This window comes from Elephantulus edwardii, unplaced genomic scaffold (assembly GCF_000299155.1).
Source record: "Elephantulus edwardii isolate Elephantulus edwardi_28Jun2011 unplaced genomic scaffold, EleEdw1.0 scaffold00472, whole genome shotgun sequence".
NCBI lineage: Eukaryota > Metazoa > Chordata > Mammalia > Macroscelidea > Macroscelididae > Elephantulus > Elephantulus edwardii.
Genome location: NW_006400222.1, coordinates 236486 through 242782, shown reverse-complemented (window position 1 = coordinate 242782; position 6297 = coordinate 236486).

Here is a 6297-nt window from a genome sequence, read left to right as displayed (position 1 = left end):
GATTCTTCTGTCATCCTTACTCATTGTCCACCTCTCTGATGCGTAACAAGTAATTGCAATGACCATGACCTGGAGCAGGCACAGCTTAGTCTCTAGACTGACGTTGTTGCTTTTCAGTACTCTGGAGAGGTCCCTGACAGCAGATTTTCCCAGTGCAGTTTGTCTTTTGATTTCCCGACTGCTGGTACCAAGAGTGTTGATTGTGGAGCCAAACAAGCTGTAAATGTTAACAACCTTGATCTCCTCTCCATCTATCATGGTGCTGACCACTGGCCCGGTGGTGAGAATCTTTGTCTTCTTGATGTTGAGCTTCAATCCATATTGAAGACTACAGTCCTTGACCTTCTGCAGCAAGTGCGTCAGGTCATCTTTAGTTTCAGCAAACAAGGTTGTGTCATCTGCACAATGTATGTTGTCTTCCTCCAATCCTGATGCCACATTCCTCCTCATAAAGCCCAGCTTCCCGAATGCAGTGTTCTGCATATAGATTGAAAGGATATGGAGACAGTATACAACCCTGACACACTCCCTTCCTGATTTTGAACCATGCAATGTTTCCCTGCTCTGTTCTGAGGACTTACTGGTCCAAGGTTTCGCATAAACACAATCAAGTGTTCTGGGATTCCCATTCTCCTCAAGGTTAGCCACAATTTATTGTGATGCCTTTGCATTTGCCAAGTCAATGAAACACAGTAGACATTGCTCTGGAACTCTTTGTTTTCTGCCGAGGTCCATCAGACATTGGCGATAATGTCTCTAGTTCCATGACCTCTTCTAAATCCTGCTTGTATTTCTGGTAGTTCTCTGTTAATGTGCTGTTCCAGTTGTTTCTGGATAATCTTCAGCAGGATTTTGCTTGTTTATGGTATTAGTGCTATTGTTTGATAATTTCTATGCTCTGTCAGGCCACCTGTTTTGGAATGGGAATAAATGTGAATCTCTTCCAGTCAATTGACCAGTAGTTTTCCTCAGATTCCTTGGCACATCCTGGCTTAATGGTTTAAAATTAGGAAAGGTGTGTGCCAAGACTGTATCCTTTTTTCATATCTGTTGAATCTGCTGAGCAATTTATTCAAGAAGCTGGACTCTGACTAGAGGAATACTCACTGATAACCAGTGTTATGCACGTGAAATAGTGTTGTTTACGGAAAGTAGGAGACTTGAAAAAAAAAGAAAGTAGGAGACTTGAAATACTTGCTTCAGGAGATCAAATATTATAGCTTTTATTATGTACTGTATCTCAACATCAAGCAAACAGTTCTCACCACTGGACCAATAGGCAACATCATGATGGAGAAAAGGTTGAAACTGTCAACAACTTCATCCTACTTGGATCCACAGTCAACACTCTTGGTAACAATAGTCAGGAGATCAGGAAACATATTGCATTGGGAAAGTCTGCAGTCAGGGACTTCTCCAAACTATTGAGAAGCAATGACATCAGTTAGAGGACCAAGATGCACCTGATTCAGGCCATGGTCTTTCTGATAACTTGCTATGCATCTGAGCCTGAACAGTGACTAAGGATGACAGAAGAATTGATGCTTTTGAACTGTGGTGTTGGAGAGAGTACTGAATGTCCCATGGACGGCCAGAACAACAAGCAGACAGATATAAAGTGTAGCCAGAGTGCTCCTTGGAGACAAAGGTGATAAAGCTTCATCTCGCATACAGTGGACATCTGGCTACGAGAGGCTGTTTCCTGGAGAGGAACATCATGCTTGGAAAGGTGAAGGAATAGCGAAAGACAGACTGATGCTCAAACAGGTGGATTGATACAGTGTCTGCAGAAATGGGCTCAGGTGTGTCAGAGATTGTGTGGATGGCACAGGATAGGACAGGGTTCAGGTCTCTTGTTCTGAAGAACAAGGATTGGTATAGGTTGTACTTGACGGCACCTAACAACGGCAATAGCAACATTGGCCCAGGGGTAAGGACTTTTTTCTTGATGTTGGGATGCAATCCACAATTTATTGCTGGCTTGGTGGAGCCATTTGCATGTTGCTGCTTACTTTGTAGCTTTGGTTTGTATATGTTGCATGTTTACATCTCCTCTTGTGAGTGCAGCACTTGCCTATCATTTTGCTCTATTAGAACAACTTGCAGGTTGCTGTGATGCTGAGTGCTATGCCACTGGTGTTTCAGATGTCAGCAGGGTCACCCATGAGGGACAAGTTTCAGTGAAACTTCCAGATTAAGCCATACTAAAAAGCAGGATTGCTGTCTACCTCTGAAACTCAGTGAACAATATAGAAACTCTGTTAGATACACTGCAGGGAGAGTTCTCAGAAGGAACAGCTGTAAACATCCATTAATAAATAATTGGAACATGGTATGCAAGCGAGGTTCTGCTGAAGATTATCCAAAGACGACTGGAACAGCACGTCAAAAGAGAACTGCCAGAAGTGCAGGCTGGCTTTAGAAGGGGTTGTGGTACTAGGGATATTGTAGCTAATGTTAGTGCTCGCTTCGGCAGCACATACACTAAAATTGGAACGATACAGAGAAGATTAGCATGGCCCCTGCGCAAGGATGATACGCAAATTCGTGAAGCGTTCCATATTGTAGCTAATGTTAGATGGATCTTGGCTGAAAGCAGAGGGTATCAGAGGAATGTCTATCTGTGTTTCATTGATTATGCAAAGGCATTTGACTATGTGGATCATAACAAACTGTGGCTGACTCTGAGAAGAATGGGAATCCCAGAATACTTGATTGTGCTAGTGTGAAGGCAGTCATCAGAATGGAGCAAGGAAACACTGCATGGTTCAAAATTGGGAAGGGTGTATGCCAGGGATGTGTTCTATCTCCATACCTTTTCAATCTTTATGCAGAACAGATTATCTGGGAGGCTGGGCTCTATGAGAAGTGTGGCATCAGGGTTGATGGAAATTTTATCAACAGTCTGTGGTATGTAGATGATACAACCCTGCTTGATGAACTGAGGAGGACCTGAAGCGCTTGCTGCATAAGGTCAAGGACTGAAGCCTTCAATATGGATTGAGGCTCAATATCAAGAAGACAAAGATTCTCACCACTGAGCCAATTGGCAGTATCATGATGGATGGTGAAGAGATTGAGATTGTTAACAGCTTTAGTCGGCTTGGCTCCATGGTTAACACTCTTGGCACCATTAGCCAGGAAATTAAAAGACATGTTGCGACGCAAAGTCTGCTGTTAGGGACCTATCCAAAGTACTAAGAGCAATGGTGTCTCTCTGGAGACTAAAATGCACCTGGTACAGGCCATGGTATTTGCAATAATTTGCTATGCATCAAAGAGTTGGACAGTGGCTAGGGAAGATAGAAGGAGAATTGATGCCTTTGAGCTGTGGTGCTGGAGAAGAGTATTGAATTTACCATGGATTGCTAAGAAAACAAACAGGTTCATTCCGGAGAGGGTTAAACTGGGCTGCTACTTGGAGGCAAAGATTCTGAAGCTTCGTCTGACATACTTTGGACATGCTGCAAGAAGGGGACCAATCCTTGGAGAAGGATGTCATGCTAGGGAGGGTGGAGGGACAGCACAGGAAAAGAAAACCCTCTATGAGGTGGATTGATTCAGTGACTTGGGTAATTGGGGTAGGTGTGTCAGAGACAGTGAGATTGGCACAGGATAGAGCAGGGTTTAGGGCTGTTGTACATAGGGTCGCTATGAGTCACAGGTGACTCGATGGCACATAACAACAACAACAACAATGTGTAAACTATGAATCTAGGAAATTAGGAAAGATTGACATTCTCGGCATTAGTGAGCTGAGGTCAACTAGCTTTGGTCACTTTGAACCAGAAAATCATATCAACTACTATGATGGGAATGAAAAATTGAGGAAGGATGTTGTTGCATTTATAGTAAAAAAGACCATTTCAGGCTCCATACTGAAGTACAATGCTGTGAGTGATACGATGCTCTCCATATACTTACCAGGAAGACCTGTGAATACATCTATTGTTCAGCTATATGTACCAACAAGTAAAACCACAGAGAAAGAAATTCAGGGTTTCCACCAACTTTTGCTGTGTATCAGAGAGCTGGACAATGACTAAGGATGACTAAGGAGAAGAATTGATACCTTTGAGTTGTGTGTTGGAGAAGAGTCTTGAGCTGCCAAGAGAACAAACTGGTCTATTTTGGAGAGGGTGAAACCAAGTTTCTCCCTGGAGGTGAGGATTTTGAAGCTCTTTATCACACACTTTGGGGATGTGGCCAGGAGGGACTGGTCCTTGGGGACATAATGCTTGGAAGGTGGAGGGATAGAGCAGGATAGGAAGACCCCAGTTGAGATGGATTGATAGAGTAACTGGGATATTGGTGGTAGGGGGGGATGTAGATGTGTCAAAGTCAGTGAGACTGGCTCTGGACTGGGCAGGCTTCAGACCTGTTGTATGTTGGGTCACTATGAGTCACAGGTGACTTGAAGGCACATAACAACAACAATCAACTTTTGCAATCTAAAATTTGTCAAATATGCAACCAAGATGCATTAATAATATTGGTGACTAGAATGTAAAATTTGGAAACATTTAGAAGAACTGGTAATCAGAAAATAATAGACTTGGTGACAGAATTGAGGCTGGAGATCGAATGATTGAATTTTGTACAGTAAATGATTTATTCATGGCAAAGACTTTTTTCAAGAAACAGAATAGTCACTATACACATGGACTTCACCTGATGGCCTGCACAGGAAATAACCTGTGAAAGAATCATTGGAGAAGCTCAGTATCGGTAGCCAAAACTAGACCAGGTGCCGACTGGAAGAGGCCATCAGTTACTCACGTACAAGTTCAAACTGAAGCCCTTTTTTTGGTAGATGTAGTCTGATTTCTGAGTCTTAATTGAGTAGGGCCCACATGCTGTTATTTATGTTTCTTAAAAAAGGCATTGATAGTGGTCGTCCGTGATTGCTCACACTCCTATCACCAAGGACTGATTTTCTAACAACTGATTCCTCTTTCTTTTGAACTTTTGCATTCCATTTATCAGTAATCCTCAGTGCATCTTGAGGGTATGATGTTATGTGCCATTGAGTTGGAAGTGACCTATAGCTGACCCTCCAGTGGGTTTTCAGAGGCAGTTAATCACATGGGAGGAGGTTGCCCATCCTACTTCCACAGAGTAGCTGGTGGATTTAAACCGTGTGCCTTTGGGATTGCAGCACAGCTCCCTACCACTAGGCCTCCAGAGCCCCCTCTTGACTACACACTTGCTCAATTTCAGACTGCAATTTTTGGTAAAAATGTGAGTTTCTTCATCTTTTACATTAGTGGCTAGTGTGTAAATCCAAATGATAGGACTGTCGTGATAACCTGCTGCATGCACTGCCGCAGGCGCTCCTGTACGTCATCCTGATAGTCCTGGAGCTCGGGGTACATCTTGAAATGGTCTTTTTGATTATGAATGTGATGCCCTTTTGAGTTTGCTATTCCAAGCGTTGACCGTGTGGTTAATGTAAAGTGGCCAACTTCATCTCGGCTCCTGAGTCTTACGACGTTGATCTTTTGTTTTTGACATCTTCCAGTTTTCCGATTCATGTGTGTACACTCTACCTTTCAATTGTCAATGGCTGTTTGCAGTGGTGTCCCTTCCTGCCACATTGGCAAATGAAGCCCTTTTCCTTGGTCTCCAGCCTTGCTCTGTCCATGTCATTGAGGTCACCTCTGCTCTGAGGAAGCATCTCTTCCCAATCCTGTCCCAAGGTCATGTGGCCTGAGGACCTGTCTTCTGGACAGGGCTCTACTGTTGCTCTGTGATTTCCAAAATATCGTGCCTGCACTTCTTTCTGGTCTAGCTGAGTTTGGAAACTGCAGAAGCTTGTCTGACCCTGCTGGTATCTGAAATGTCGGTGATCATTATACCACAGAGCTCCACGGTACAGAGACAGAAGTGATGGGGAGGCTTGTAAATGTTGAGGTGTCACCCTCAAGAGGGAACCTGGTCATCGGTGTGCCAGGGAGGGCAAAAACAGATCCTCCCTGAACTCCATGCCCCTGGCCCCACGGTTCCCAATGACCTTGTGATCTCCTGGGTCCCCATGTCCCCTAGGATCTCCCGTTAAGAACAGTGTGTCCCCAGGACCATCCCCCATGGGCACCGATGGGGGTCCCCCCTTTGCTTCTGAACTTCCTTAGGACTCAGTGTCCTCAGAATCCAGTATCCCCTTTAGGTGCTCGTGCACCCCAAGACCTGTGTCTTCCCAGTAACTGCTGTGTCCTCCTGTCCTGCACCCTCACGTCCACAGTGTGTCCCCCTGCCCCCCACCCTCACGTCATCACCTCCAGTGTGTCCTCCTGTCCC